Source organism: Rhinoderma darwinii, chromosome 4 (assembly GCF_050947455.1).
Source record: "Rhinoderma darwinii isolate aRhiDar2 chromosome 4, aRhiDar2.hap1, whole genome shotgun sequence".
NCBI classification, from domain to species: domain Eukaryota; kingdom Metazoa; phylum Chordata; class Amphibia; order Anura; family Rhinodermatidae; genus Rhinoderma; species Rhinoderma darwinii.
The window spans coordinates 34,572,130-34,588,499 of NC_134690.1; the positions used below are offsets into that span (position 1 = coordinate 34,572,130).

Sequence of the window (16,370 nt, forward strand, 5' to 3'; positions counted from 1 at the left end):
TCACACGACAGGGTTTCCCGGCCGGGTGCCGGCCGTTCATAAATCGGCCGGCACCCGGCTGCATTAGGAACAATAGAACCCTAATGGGGCTATTTACACGACCAATTTTTTGACGGCCGGCAAAACCGGCCGTCAAAAGATGGGGCATGCCCTATTTTCGGCCGGGTACCCGGCCGCCCGGCTCCCATAGAAGTCTATGGGGCCGGGTAATACACGCCCATCACCGGAATATGTCCTGAGTGATGGCCGGGTCTACCGTCGCTCGCGCACTCTCTCTCCTCCTCCACACAGTGCAGTGTGCATGTGAGGAGGAGGAGGGTCTTTTTTTGCACCCTGTAGGAGTCGAAATCCCCAATCCCCGACCGGGGATTGGGGGTTCCGCTACAGGAGAAGTGCGTGACTACACTGTCCATATATGGACACAGCGAAGTCACTCACTTCTGCAGCGGAATCCCCCGACTCTATGGTCGGGGATGCCGCTACAAGAGAAGTAAGTGACTACACTGTCCATATATGGACACAGCGATGTCACTCAATTCTGCAGCGGAATCCCCGACTCTATGGCCGGGGATGCCGCTACAGGAGAAGTAAGTAACTACACTGTCCATATATGGACACAGCGATGTCACTCACTTCTGCAGCTGAATCCCCGACTCTATGGCCGGGGATTCCGCTACAGGAGAAGTGAGTGACTACACTGTCCATATATGGACACAGCGATGTCACTCACTTCTGCAGCGGAATCCCCGACTCTATGGCCAGGGATTCCGCTACAGGAGAAGTGAGTGACTACACTGTCCATATATGGACACAGCGATGTCACTCACTTCTGCAGCGGAATCCCCGACTCTATGGCCGGGGATTCCGCTACAGGAGAAGTGAGTGACTACACTGTCCATAGATGGACAGTGACGTCTCTCACTTCTGAAGCAGAATTCCCGACCTGTGGCAGGGAATTCCTCTCCAGGAGAAGTCAGTGACTCCACTGTCCATATATGGACATTGAAGTCAGTGACTTCTCCTGGAAGGGGGGGATGGGTGCAACCTACAGGGGGCTGTGTGGCATCACCTACATGGGACTTGGTGGCATCACCTACAGGAGGCTTGGTGGCACCACCTACAGGGGGCCTGGTGGCACCACCTACAGGGGGCTGGGTGGCATCACCTACAGGGGGCTGGGTGGCATCCCCTACAGGGGGCTGGGTGGCATCGCCTACAGGGGGCTGGGTGTCATCGCCTACAGGGGGCAGGGTGGCATCGCCTACAGGAGGCAGGGTGGCATCGCCTGCAGGGGGCTGGGTGGCATCGCCTAAAGTGGGCTGTGTGGCATCACCTACAGGGGGCAGGGTGGCATCACCTACAGGGGGCAGGGTGGCATCGCCTGCAAGGGTCTGTGTGGCATCGCCTGCATAGGGCTGTGTGGCATCGCCTGCAGAGGGCAGGGTGGCATCGCCTACAGGTGGCTGTGTGGCATTGCCTACAGGGGGCTGGGTGGCATCACCTACAGGGGGCTGGGTGGCATCACCTACAGGGGACTTGGTGGCATCACCTACAGGGGACTTGGTGGCATCACCTACAGGGGACTTGGTGTCATCACCTACAGGGGACTTGGTGGCATCACCTACAGGGGACTTGGTGGCAATACCTACAGGGGGCTGTGTGGCATCACCTACAGCGGGCTGTGTGGCATCACCTACAGAGGGCTGTGTGGCATCACCAACAGGGGGCTGTGTGGCATCACCAACCGGGGGCTGTGTGGCATTACCTACAGGGGGCTGTGTGGCATTACCTACAGGGGGCTGTGTGGCATTACCTACAGGGGGCTGGGTGGCATTTATCTATCAGGGGGGCTGTGGCATTATCTACAAAGGGCTGTGTGTGGCAAAAAATGTAAATAAAATTCATCCGATTTTAAAACGGACAGGGAAAAAAACGGATGCAAATCGGGTCCATATCGGCCGGTAAAAACGGCAACTCGGCCCGGAACGGATGCAAACCGGATGCAAACCGGCCGGGAAAATCGGCCAAAAACGGCCGATTTTCCCGGCCGACACTCGGACCCTGTCGTGTGAATGAGGCCTTAGTGTATGGTGGTATTATTCTGTCAGTGTCTGCAGCTATTATTCAGTCAGTGTATGGTGGTATTATTCAGTTACTGTATAGTGGTATTATTCAGTCACTGTATGGTGGTATTATTTAGTCACTGTATGGTGGTATTATTTAGTCACTGTATGGAGGTATTATTCAGTCAGTGAATGGTGGTATTATTCAGTTACTGCATGGTAGTATTATATAGTCACTGTATGGAGGTATTATTCAGTCAGTGTATGGTGGTATTATTCAGTTACTGTATGGTGGTATTATTCAGTCACTGTATGGTGGTATTATTTAGTCACTGTATGGTGGTATTATTTAGTCACTGTATGGAGGTATTATTCAGTCAGTGAATGGTGGTATTATTCAGTTACTGCATGGTAGTATTATATAGTCACTGTATGGAGGTATTATTCAGTCAGTGTATGGTGGTATTATTCAATTACTGTATGGTGGTATTATTCAGTCACTGTATGGTGGTATTATTTAGTCACTGTATGGTGGTATTATTTAGTCACTGTATGGAGGTATTATTCAGTCAGTGTATGGTGGTATTATTCAGTTACTGCATGGTAGTATTATATAGTCACTGTATGGAGGTATTATTCAGTCAGTGTATGGTGGTATTATTCAGCTACTATATGGTGGTATTATTTAATTACTGCATGCACACCTTACCCAGCCGCCTTGCACGACAGACCCCATGAATGCCTCCACAGTATAATGCCTCCCATAGCTGACCCCACAGTATAATGCCCCATAGCTGCCCCTACACGGTATAATGCCCCCATAACTGCCCACACACAGCATAATGCCCCCATAGCCGCCCACACAGTGTAATGCCCCATAGATGCCACCACTCAGTATAATGCCCCCCATAGCTACCTCCACAGTATCATACCCCCCATGGCTGCCCCCACAGTATATTGCGACCCATAGCTGCCCCATACAATATAATGCCCCCATAGAGTATAATGCACTCCATACAATATAATGCCCCATACAGTATAATGCCCCCTATTGCCGCCACATACAGTATAATGCCCCCATACAGTATAATGACACCCATAGCTGCCCCATGCACTATAATGTCCAATATAGTATAATGCCCCATAGCTGTCCCATACAGTATCATGCCCCCCATTGCTGCCACATACAGTATAAAGCCCCCATAGCTGTCCCATACAGTATAATGCCCCCATACAGTATAGTGCCCCCATACAGTATAATGCCCACCATAGCTGCCACATACAGTATATTGCCCCCATACAGTATTTTAAGCCCCCTTATAGCTGCCCCATACAGTATAAAGCCCCCAATAGCTATCCCATACAGTATAATGCCCTCCATATAGTAAAATGCCCCTTAGCTGTCCTATACAGTATAATGCCCCCATACAGTATAATGCCCTCCATTGCTGCCACATACAGTATAATGCCCCCATACAGTATAATGCCCCCTATAGCTGCTTCGTACAGTATATTGCCCCTATAGCTGCCCCATTCAGTATAATTCCCCCATACACTATAGTGCCCTACATAGCTGCCACATACAGTATAATGCCCTATACAGTATAATGCCCCTATATCTGCACAGTACAGTATAATGCCCCCCATAGCAGTCCCATACAATATAATGCCCCATACAGTATAATTCCCCCCTTAGCTGTCCTATACAGTATAATGCCCCCATACAGTATTATGCCCTCCATTACTGCCACATACAGTATAATGCCCCCATACAGTATAATGCCCCCTATAGCTGCCCCATACAGTATAATGCTCCCCATACAGTAGAATGCCCTCCATAGCTGCCACATACAGTATAATGCCCCCCTTAGCTGTCCTATACAGTATAATGCCCCACACAGTATAATGCCCCCCTTAGCTGTCTTATACAGTACAATGCCCCAATACAGTATAATGCATCCTATAGCTGCCCCACACAGTATAATGCTCCCCATACAGTATAATGCCCTCTATAGCTGCCACATACAAAATAATGCCCACATACAGTAAAATGCCACCTTTAGCTGTCCTATACAGTATAATGCCCCCCATACATTATAATACCCCCTTAGAAGTCCCATACAGTATAATGCCCCCCATACAGTATAATGCCCCCTCAGCTGTCCTATACAGTATAATGCCCCCATACAGTATAATGCCCCATATAGCTGCCCCATAGATTATAATGCCCCCCATAGCTGTTCCATACAGTATAATGCCCCCCATATAGTATGATGCCCCCTCAGCAGCTACCATATGAGCCCCCCTCCCATACCCAGTATAATGCCCCCATATGTACATACCTAATAGAAAAATAATAACATAATTACTTACCTATCCCCATTCCCACGATGGGTGGAGAATCCTTCTCCTCCGGTCTGTGCTGTGAGTGACTCACTACATCGCGCCTGCCTGCGCCGAGCCGCTCGCGGCACAGTGAATACTGGAGCAGGACTCCAGCATTGCACTGAACTGTATTTGCGTCCTGAGGACGCAAATACAGTTGGAAGAGCGGTCAGCACTGGGTGGCAACGGGGCCCTGCGGGCTCCACAGGCTTGGGGGCCCGGTCGCAGCTGCGACCGATGCGATCTCTATAGCTACGCCACTATACAGATACATATATAGGCACTTAGGCACACACACACACACACACACACACACACACACACACACATACCCACATACTGGAATTTATACACACACAAACACTCAGACTCACAGACAAATGGAGGCACAAACAACAGATAGACTGAGCACTCACATCTCCTTCCTCACAGGCTTCTTGCAGGTCGGGCTGTGGGCAAAGCTAACTGTGCCTCGGACACCACATCCTTGCCAAATATGATAGATGATTTTTTTGGTAGGTTTCAGTTTTGTTATTCTAAATGGATTTGTATTTTCTCTTCCAGGCCATCAGGATATGAAGATGATCCTTTTTGGATTACCCATGAGGAAATACCGTAAGTCTGTAGAACAAAAAGGATTATATTTTTCCTGTCAAAATAAGGTACACTTCTGCGGAGCCCAGCTGACCCATTAAAAGTCAATGGCGTCTGCAGGGCACCACTGGTATTCTTAGTGCAATAGATCCAGCATGGTGGTATTATTCAGTCACTACATGGTGGTATTATTCAGTCACTACATGGTGGTATTATTAAGTCACTCTATGGTGGTATTATTTAGTCACTGTACGGTGTAATTATTCAGTCACTGTATGGTGGTATTATTCAGTCACTGTATGGTGGTATTATTCAGTAACTGTATGGTGGTATTATTTAGTCACTGTACGGTGGTATTATTTAGTCACTGTATGGTGGTATTCAGTCACTGTATGGAGGTATTATTCAAATACTGTATGGAGGTATTATTCATTGACTGTATGGAGGTATTATTCAATGACTGTATGGAGCTACTATACAGTCACTGTATGGTGGTATTATTCAGTTACTGTATGGAGTTATTATTCAGTTACTGTTTGGAGCTATTATTCAGTCACTGTATGGTGGTATTATTCAGTCAGTGTATGGTGGTATTATTCAGTCACTGTATGGAGGTATTATTTAGTCACTGTATGGAGGTATTATTTAGTCACTGTATGGTGGTATTATTCAGTCACTGTATGGTGGTATTATTCAGTCACTGAATGGTGGTGTTATTCAGTCACTCTATGGTGGTATTATTCAGTCACTGTATGGAGGTATTATTGAGTTAGGCAGAATTCACACGACAGGGTTTCCCGGCCGGGTGCCGGCCGTTAATAAATCGGCCGGCACCCGGCTGCATTAGGAACAATAGACCCCTAATGGGGCTATTCACACGACCAATTTTTTGATGGCCGGGAGAACCGGCCGTCAAAAAATGGGAAATGCCCTATTTTCGGCTGGGTACCCGGCCGCCCGGCTCCCATAGAAGTCTATGGGGCCGGGTAATACACGGCCATCACCGGAATATGTCCTGAGTGATGGCCGGGTCTACTGTCGCTCGCGCACTCTCTCTCCTCCTCCTCACAGTGCAGAGTGCATGTGAGGAGGAGGAGGAGGGTCTTTTTTTGCTCCCTGTAGGAGTCGAAATCCCCAATCCCCGACCGGGGATTGGGGATTCCGCTACAGGAGAAGTGCGTGACTACACTGTCCATATATGGACACAGCGAAGTCACTCACTTCTGCAGCGGAATCCCCCGACTCTATGGCCGGGGATGCCTCTACAGAAGAAGTAAGTGACTACACTGTCCATATATGGACACAGCGATGTCACTCACTTCTGCAGCTGAATCCCCGACTCTATGGCCGGGGATTCCGCTACAGGAGAAGTGAGTGACTACACTGTCCATATATGGACACAGTGATGTCACTCACTTCTGCAGCGGAATCCCCGACTCTATGGCCGGGGATTCCGCTACAGGAGAAGTGAGTGACTACACTGTCCATATATGGACAGTGACGTCACTCACTTCTGAAGCGGAATTCCCGACCTGTGGCAGGGAATTCCTCTCCAGGGGAAGTCAGTGACTCCACTGTCCATATATGGACTTTGAAGTCAGTGACTTCTCCTGGAAGGGGGGGATGGGTGCAACCTACAGGGGGCTGTGTGGCATCACCTACAGGGGACTTGGTGGCATCACCTACAGGGGGCTTGGTGGCACCACCTACAGGGGGCTTGGTGGCACCACCTACAGGGGGCTGGGTGGCATCACCTACAGGGGGCTGGGTGACATCACCTACAGGAGGCTGGGTGGCATCACCTACAGGGGGCTGGGTGGCATCACCTACAGGGGGCAGGGTGGCATCGCCTACAGGAGGCTGGGTGGCATCGCCTGCAGGGGGCTGGGTGGCATCACCTACAGGGGGCAGGGTGGCATCGCCTACAGGGTGCAGGGTGGCATCGCCTGCAAGGGGCTGTGTGGCATCGCCTACAGGGGACTGGGTGGCATCACCTACAGGGGACTTGGTGGCATCACCTACAGGGGACTTGGTGGCATCACCTACAGGGGACTTGGTGGCATCACCTACAGGGGGCTGTGTGGCATCACCTACAGGGGGCTGTGTGGCATGACCTACAGGGGGCTGTGTGGCATCACCAACAGGGGGCTGTGTGTCATTACCTACAGGGGGCTGGGTGGCATTACCTACCAGGGGGGCTGTGGCATTATCTACAAAGGGCTGTGTGTGGCAAAAAATTGAAATGAAATTCATCCGATTTTAAAACGGACAGGGAAAAAAACGGATGCAAATCGGGTCCAAATCGGCCGGTAAAAACGGCAACTCGGCCCGGAACGGATGCAAACCGGATGCAAACCGGCCGGGAAAATCGGCCGAACCCTGTCGTGTGAATGAGGCCTTAGTGTATTATGGTATTATTCTGTCAGTGTCTGCAGCTATTATTCAGTCAGCGTATGGTGGTATTATTCAGTTACTGTATGGTGGTATTATTCAGTCACTGTATGGTGGTATTATTTAGTCACTGTATGGTGGTATTATTTAGTCACTGTATGGAGGTATTATTCAGTCAGTGAATGGTGGTATTATTCAGTTACTGCATGGTAGTATTTTATAGTCACTGTATGGAGGTATTATTCAGTCAGTGTATGGTGGTATTATTCAGTTACTGTATGGTGGTATTATTCAGTCACTGTATGGTGGTATTATTCAGTCACTGTATGGTGGTATTATTTAGTCACTGTATGGTGGTATTATTTAGTCACTGTATGGAGGTATTATTCAGTCAGTGAATGGTGGTATTATTCAGTTACTGCTTGGTAGTATTATATAGTCACTGTATGGAGGTATTATTCAGTCAGTGTATGGTGTTATTATTCAGTTACTGTATGGTGGTATTATTCAGTCACTGTATGGTGGTATTATTTAGTCACTGTATGGTGGTATTATTTAGTCACTGTATGGAGGTATTATTCAGTCAGTGTATGGTGGTATTATTCAGTTACTGCATGGTAGTATTATATAGTCACTGTATGGAGGTATTAGTCAGTCAGTGTATTGTGGTATTATTCAGTTACTATATGGTGGTATTATTAAATTACTGCATGCACACCTTACCCAGCCGCCTTGCACGACAGACCCCATGAATGCCTCCACAGTATAATGCTTCCCATAGCTGACTCCACAGTATAATGCCCCATAGCTGCCTCTACACGGTATAATGCCCCCATAACTGCCCACACACAGCATAATGCCCCCATAGCTGCCCACACAGTGTAATGCCCCATAAATGCCACCACTCAGTATAATGCCCCCCATAGCTGCCTCCACAGTATCATACCCCCCATGGCTGCCCCCACAGTATATTGCGACCCATAGCTGCCCCATACAATATAATGCCCCATAGAGTATAATGCACTCCATACAATATAATGCCCCATACAGTATAATGCCCCATTATGCCGCCACAGACAGTATAATGCCCCCATACAGTATAATGACACCCATAGCTGCCCCATGCACTATAATGTCCAATATAGTATAATGACCCATAGCTGTCCCATACAGTATCATGCCCCCCATTGCTGCCACATACAGTATAAAGCCCCCATAGTTGCCACATACAGTATAATGCCCCCCTTAGCTGTCCCATACAGTATAATGCCCCCATACAGTATAATGCCCCCCTTAGCTGTCCTATACAGTATAATGCCCCACACAGTATAATGCCCCCCTTAGCTGTCCTATACAGTACAATGCCCCCATACATTATAATGCATCCTATAGCTGCCCCACACAGTATAATGCTGTGTATGTAAGTGTTTTACTGTGTGTTTACTAGTGTATGTAAACCTACTACACTGTGTGTTAGCTCAAAAAATGGCGACACACAGTGTAGGAGGTTTGACCGTTCAATCCCCTCGTTTCTCCCGGCACTAGCCAGGATAAAGGAGGGGGGATTCTGAGAGCTCACTAGAGCGAGTGAGTTTTCTCAAATTTTGCAGCATAAAGCAATGTGGTTGCTTTACCACATGCAATGCTGCAATTTTGGGAATTGCTCCATCTAGTGACCAGCACTGGGAAATATTATAAATTAGAATCTAATTTATAATATTTCCTGACTCGTGAAAAAAATTAAAAAAATTAGAACAATGTTTAATCACCTATACACTAATTGTTTAACTAAAAAAAAACAACATTTTTTTCTAGCGTCACATTCCCTTTAACAGAGGCAGAGTGAAAGCAGACCTCGGAGCCTTTATTAGGGCCCTGGGCTGCCATTACAACCATCAGCACCCTACGATCGCGTTGTGGGAGGAAGACGAGGTGTCGGACGGGGCCGCTCCCTCTCTTTAAACTTTTTTTTTTACCGCAGCATTTGACGGTTTACACAGCCAGGAACATTGCGATCGCTGTTCCTGGCCGTTAGTACTGGGTGTCAACTGTAATACACAGCTGATACCCACAGCATATGGAGTGGGCTCAGCGCGTGAGCCCCCTCGATACATCACCTTCAGCCCCACGACGTGCTATTACGTTGTGCTGCGCAAAGGGGTTAATACCCTAGACCACAAAGGAAGTTTCCGCTTCACTACCTGGAATTTAACATTCGATGGCCTATTCTTAGAATGTTTGATCTGTGTGGGTCTGACCGGGGTCTAATCTGCACAGAAACGGCCCTGTACATATGAGTATGGCTATGCCTTACAGGAAGGAGATGCCTTGAGCTGTAGTACCAGGCACAGTAGATCATATGGACGAGCCCCTGTGCCTGAGTAAACAGTAAACCATATGCAACGTTCCTGATAAGGACGGCTGTACTTGATAGAGCCGATGTCCCTCGATTGGTGGTAGTTTTAAAGTTTGGGGCTCCACGAATCAAACCGTAATGACATAACTGTATGGTGATGTGGGGGTATTATTCAGTTAGTGTATGGTGGTATTCACTGTATGGGGGTATTATTCAGTCACAGAAAGCAGTAGGCATTGATAGTAATGAAAAATGCTTTTGCCTCCTGGGGTGTGGAGGCTTTATGAAAAAATGTTCTAGACACAACCCTGTTTTTATGTAGGATCCCTTTTGACATCACCACTCACGTTTTCCCATCAGGCAATCAAAGCCCAGGGAAAATATACCATATATAAAAGCTGCAATCTGATTGGTTGCTATGAGAAACTCCTCCTCCTTGTATCGACGGTTTCGTATATTATAACAGAGAACAATAGTATATTTTATATTCCTTTCAAGAACAATTATGTGTAATATTGGTATTTTTTTTTATTTCTTAAACAGTTGGAGGAAGAAAGTTGAGGAGACGGAGGTGTATTTCTGGTAATTATCTTATTGAATAATGAGCCTATTTCTCTAGTGTTGGATATAGGAATCTTCCATGTAGATGATATATGAGTAATCCCGGGGTGAGTGCTAATATGTCTACATAAAGGACGATAATACGGTATCATCTATGGGAATATATATATATATAGATTCCACTATTTAAGTGTGTTTATCTAGGAGAGACATATTATACTAGTATAGAAAGCTCGTTACACGGGTTTGCTAGTAAAAGGAATGATAAGTATTTATAATTGTGCTCTTTGAGAACGACGTTCTTCATTACAGGGTCGTCTTACTTCAGGGTTTTGCCTTCTTAACGCCTTGTTTTGGGAAGTGGTTTCTCGTTGTTCCTGGCGTTCCTCTGCACTCATAGTTGCTCTTCTTATTCTCTGACCCAAATATATATATATATATATATGATGATTATCAGCATTGTGCCTTTTATAAGTGAGCATGATCACACGTAGTAGCTGAGGGACAATCCTGATAATCAATATATATTATTGGATAACTCTAATGTAAAGAATTGTGTCCTGGTATTTTTTTTGAGATATGGGAATTGCATGCACAGTAATTCCTTAATTACTCCTAAAAATAAGAAAATCTTGAATCAAATCAAAAATGATTGACAAAAATCTAGATTTTCTTTTTTTTGAAAAATCGACCAGCTCTACACCCAGTGATAACTCTGAGTACAGATAATGTAGATGTTACATGCAGTCCTATGTAACACCACAGATAACACAGTGATAACTCTCTGAGTACAGATAATGTAGTAGATGTCACCTGCAGTCCTATGTAACACCACAGATAACACACTGTGATAACTCTTAGTACAGATAATGTAGTAGATGTCACCTGCAGTCCTATGTAACACCACAGATAACACACAGTGATAACTCTCTGAGTACAGATAATGTAGTAGATATCACCTGCAGTCCTATGTAACACCACAGATAACACACAGTCATAACTCTGAACACAGATAATGTAGTAGATACACACACAGAAATATATACACTTACAGATACAGGGGCGTAGCTAAAGGGCCCTGGAGCAAAAATTCAGCTTGGACCCCCTACTCCTTCCCAACAGCACCAGACCCCTGAACACACCTTACCCAGCCGCCTTGCACGACAGACCCCATGAATGCCTCCACAGTATAATGCCTCCCATAGCTGACCCCACAGTATAATGCCCCATAGCTGTCCCCACACTGTATAATGCCCCCATAACTGCCCACACACAGCATAATGCCCCCATAGCTGCCCACACAGTGTAATGCCCCATAGATGCCACCACACAGTATAATGCTCCCCATAGCTGCCTCCACAGTATCATGCCCCCCCATGGCTGCCCCCACAGTATATTGCGACCCATAGCTGCCCCATACAATATAATGCCCCCCATAGAGTATAATGCACTCCATACAATATAATGCCCTATACAGTATAATGCCCCCTATTGCCGCCACATACAGTATAATGCCCCCATACGGTATAATGACACCTATAGCTGCCCCATGCACTATAATGTCCAATATAGTATAATGCCCCATAGCTGTCCCATACAGTATCATGCCCCCCATTGCTGCCACATACAGTATAAAGCCCCCATAGCTGTCCCATACAGTATAATGCCCCCATACAGTATAGTGCCCCCATACAGTATAATGCCCACCATAGCTGCCACATACAGTATATTAACCCCATACAGTATTTTAAGCCCCCTTATAGCTGCCCCATACAGTATAATGCCCCCAATAGCTATCCCATACAGTATAATGCCCTCCATATAGTAAAATGACCCCTTAGCTGTCCTATACAGTATAATGCCCCCATACAGTATAATGCCCTCCATTGCTGACACATACAGTATAATGCCCCCATACAGTATAATGCCCCCTATAGCTGCTCCGTACAGTATATTGCCCCCATACGGTATAATGCCCCCTATAGCTGCCACATTCAGTATAATTCCCCCATACACTATAGTGCACTACATAGCTGCCACATACAGTATAATGCCCTATACAGTATAATGCCCCCTTTATCTGCACAGTACAGTATAATGCCCCCCATAGCTGTCCCATACAATATAATGCCCCATACAGTATAATTCCCCCCTTAGCTGTCCTATACAGTATAATGCCCCATACAGTATTATGCCCTCCATTACTGCCACATACAGTATAATGCCCCCATACAGTATAATGCCCCCTATAGCTGCCCCATACAGTAGAATGCTCCCCATACAGTAGAATGCCCTCCATAGCTGCCACATACAGTATAATGCCCCCCTTAGCTGTCCTATACAGTATAATGCCCCCATACAGTATAATGCCCCCCTTAGCTGTACTATACAGTATAATGCCCCACACAGTATAATGCCCCCCTTAGCTGTCCTTTACAGTACAATGCCCCCATACAGTATAATGCAACCTATATCTGCCCCACACAGTATAATGCTCCCCATACAGTATAATGCCCTCTATAGCTGCCACATACAAAATAATGCCCACATACAGTAAAATGCCACCTTTAGCTGTCCTATACAGTATAATGGCCCCCATACATTATAATGCCCCCTTAGACGTCCCATACAGTATAATGCCCCCCATACAGTATAATGCCCCCTCAGCTGTCCTATACAGTATAATGCCCCCATACAGTATAATGCCCCATATAGCTGCCCCATAGATTATAATGCCCCCCATAGCTGTTCCATACAGTATAATGCCCCCCATATAGTATGATGCCCCCTCAGCAGCTACCATATGAGCCCCCCTCCCATACCCAGTATAATGCTCCCATATGTACATACCTAATAGAAAAATAATAACATAATTACTTACCTATCCCCATTCCCACGATGGGTGGAGAATCCTTCTCCTCCGGTCTGTGCTGTGAGTGACTCACTACATCGCGCCTGCCTGCGCCGAGCCGCTCGCGGCACAGTGAATACTGGAGCAGGACTCCAGCATTGCACTGAACTGAGGACGCAAATACAGTTGGAAGAGCGGTCAGCACTGGGTGCCAACGGGGCCCTACGGGCTCCACAGGCTTGGGGGCCCGGTTGCAGCTGCGACCGATGCGATCTCTATAGCTACGCCACTATACAGATACATATATAGGCACTTAAACACACACACACACACACACACACACACACACACATACTGGAATTTATACACACACAAACACTCAGACTCACAGACAAATGGAGGCACAAACAACAGACAGACTGAGCACTCTTTCCTCACAGGCTTCTTGCAGGTCGGGCTGTGGGTAGAGATAACTGTGCCTCGGGCACCACATCCTTGCCAAATATGATAGATGATTTTTTTGGTAGGTTTCAGTTTTGTTATTCTAACTGGATTTGTATTTTCTCTTCCAGGCCATCAGGATATGGAGATGATCCTTTTTGGATTACCATTGAGGAAATACCGTAAGTCTGTAGAACAAAAAGGATTATATTTTTCCTGTCAAAATGACGGACACTTCGGCGGAGCCCAGCTGACCCATTAAAAGTCAATGGCGTCTGCAGGGCACCAGTGGTATTCTTAGTGCAATAGATCCAGCATGGTGGTATTATTCAGTCACTACATGGTGGTATTATTCAGTCACTGCATGGTGGTATTATTAAGTCACTCTATGGTGATATTATTTAGTCACTGTACGGTGGTATTATTCAGTCACTGTATGGTGGTATTATTCAGTCACTGTATGGTGGTATTATTCAGTCACTGTACGGTGGTATTATTCAGTCAGTGTATGGTGGTATTATTCAGTCACTGTATGGTGGTATTATTCAGTAACTGTATGGTGGTATTATTTAGTCACTGTATGGTGGTATTATTCAGTCAGTGAATGGTGGTATTCAGTCACTGTATGGAGGTATTATTCAAATACTGTATGGAGGTATTATTCATTGACTGTATGGAGGTATTATTCATTGACTGTATGGAGCTACTATACAGTCACTGTATGGTGGTATTATTCAGTTACTGTATGGAGTTATTATTCAGTTACTGTTTGGAGCTATTATTCAGTCACTGTATGGTGGTATTATTCAGTCAGTGTATGGTGGTATTATTCAGTCACTGTATGGAGGTATTATTTAGTCACTGTATGGAGGTATTATTTAGTCACTGTATGGTGGTATTATTCAGTCACTGTATGGTGGTATTATTCAGTCACTGAATGGTGGTATTATTCAGTCACTCTATGGTGGTATTATTCAGTCACTGTATAGAGGTATTATTCAGTTAGGCGGAATTCACACGACAGGGTTTCCCGGCCGGGTGCCGGCCGTTCATAAATCGGCCGGCACCCGGCTGCATTAGGAACAATAGACCCCTAATAGGGCTATTCACACGACCAATTTTTTGACGGCTGGAAAAACCGGCTGTCAAAAAATGGGACATGCCCTATTTTCGGCGGGGTACCCGGCCGTCCGGCTCCCATAGAAGTCTATGGGTCCGGGTAATACACGGCCATCACCGGAATATGTCCTCAGTGATGGCCGGGTCTACCGTCTCTCGTGCACTCTCTCTCCTACTCCTCACAGTGCAGAGTGCATGTGAGGAGGAGGAGGAGGGTCTTTTTTGCTCCCTGTAGGAGTCGAAATCCCCAATCCCTGACCGGGGATTGGGGATTCCGCTACAGGAGAAGTGCGTGACTACACTGTCCATATATGGACACAGCGAAGTCACTCATTTCTGTAGCGGAATACCCGACTCTATAGCCGGGGATGCCGCTACAGGAGAAGTAAGTGACTACACTGTCCATATATGGACACAGCGATGTCACTCACTTCTGTAGCGGAATCCCCGACTATATGGCCGGGGATGCCGCTACAGGAGAAGTAAGTGACTACACTGTCCATATATGGACACAGCGATGTCACTCACTTCTGCAGCTGAATCCCCGACTCTATGGCCGGGGATTGCCCTACAGGAGAAGTGAGTGACTACACTGTCCATATATGGACACAGCGATGTCACTCACTTCTGCAGCGGAATCCCCGACTCTATGGCCGGGGATTCCGCTACAGGAGAAGTGAGTGACTACACTGTCCATATATGGACACAGCGATGTCACACACCCCTGCAGCGGAATCCCCCACTCTATGGCCGGGGATTCCGCTACAGGAGAAGTGAGTGACTACACTGTCCATATATGTGGCATCACCAACAGGGGGCTGTGTGGCATTACCTACAGGGGGCTGGGTGGCATTACCTACCAGGGGGGCTGTGGCATCATCTACAAAGGGCTGTGTGTGGCAAAAAATGTAAATGAAATTCATCCGATTTTAAAACGGACAGGGAAAAAAACGGATGCAAATCGGGTCCAAATCGGCCGGTAAAAACGGCAACTCGGTCCGAAACGGATGCAAACCGGATGCAGACCGGCCGGGAAAATCGGCCAAAAACCGCTGATTTTCCCGGCCGACACTCGGACCCTGTCGTGTGAATGAGGCCTTAGTGTATGGTGGTATTATTCTGTCAGTGTCTGCAGCTATTATTCAGTCAGTGTATGGTGGTATTATTCAGTTACTGTATGGTGGTATTATTCAGTCACTGTATGGTGGTATTATTTAGTCACTGTATGGTGGTATTATTTAGTCACTGTATGGAGGTATTATTCAGTCAGTGAATGGTGGTATTATTCAGTTACTGCATGGTAGTATTATATAGTCACTGTATGGAGGTATTATTCAGTCAGTGTATGGTGGTATTATTTAGTCACTGTATGGTGGTATTATTTAGTCACTGTATGGAGGTATTATTCAGTCAGTGTATGGTGGTATTATTCAGTTACTGTATGGTGGTATTATTCAGTCACTGTATGGTGGTATTATTTAGTCACTGTATGGTGGTATTATTTAGTCACTGTATGGAGGTATTATTCAGTCAGTGTATGGTGGTATTATTCAGTTACTGCATGGTAGTATTATATAGTCACTGTATGGAGGTATTATTCAGTCAGTGT

The 16,370-nt window shown here is 46.5% G+C and overlaps 1 protein-coding gene across 1 annotated transcript in view; it reads left to right on the top strand.

Annotated features, from left to right (window-relative positions):
* Window positions 1-16,370, top strand: part of LOC142760391 (uncharacterized) — a 150,255-nt gene that overhangs the window by 104,705 nt on the left and 29,180 nt on the right. The window lies entirely within an intron of this gene.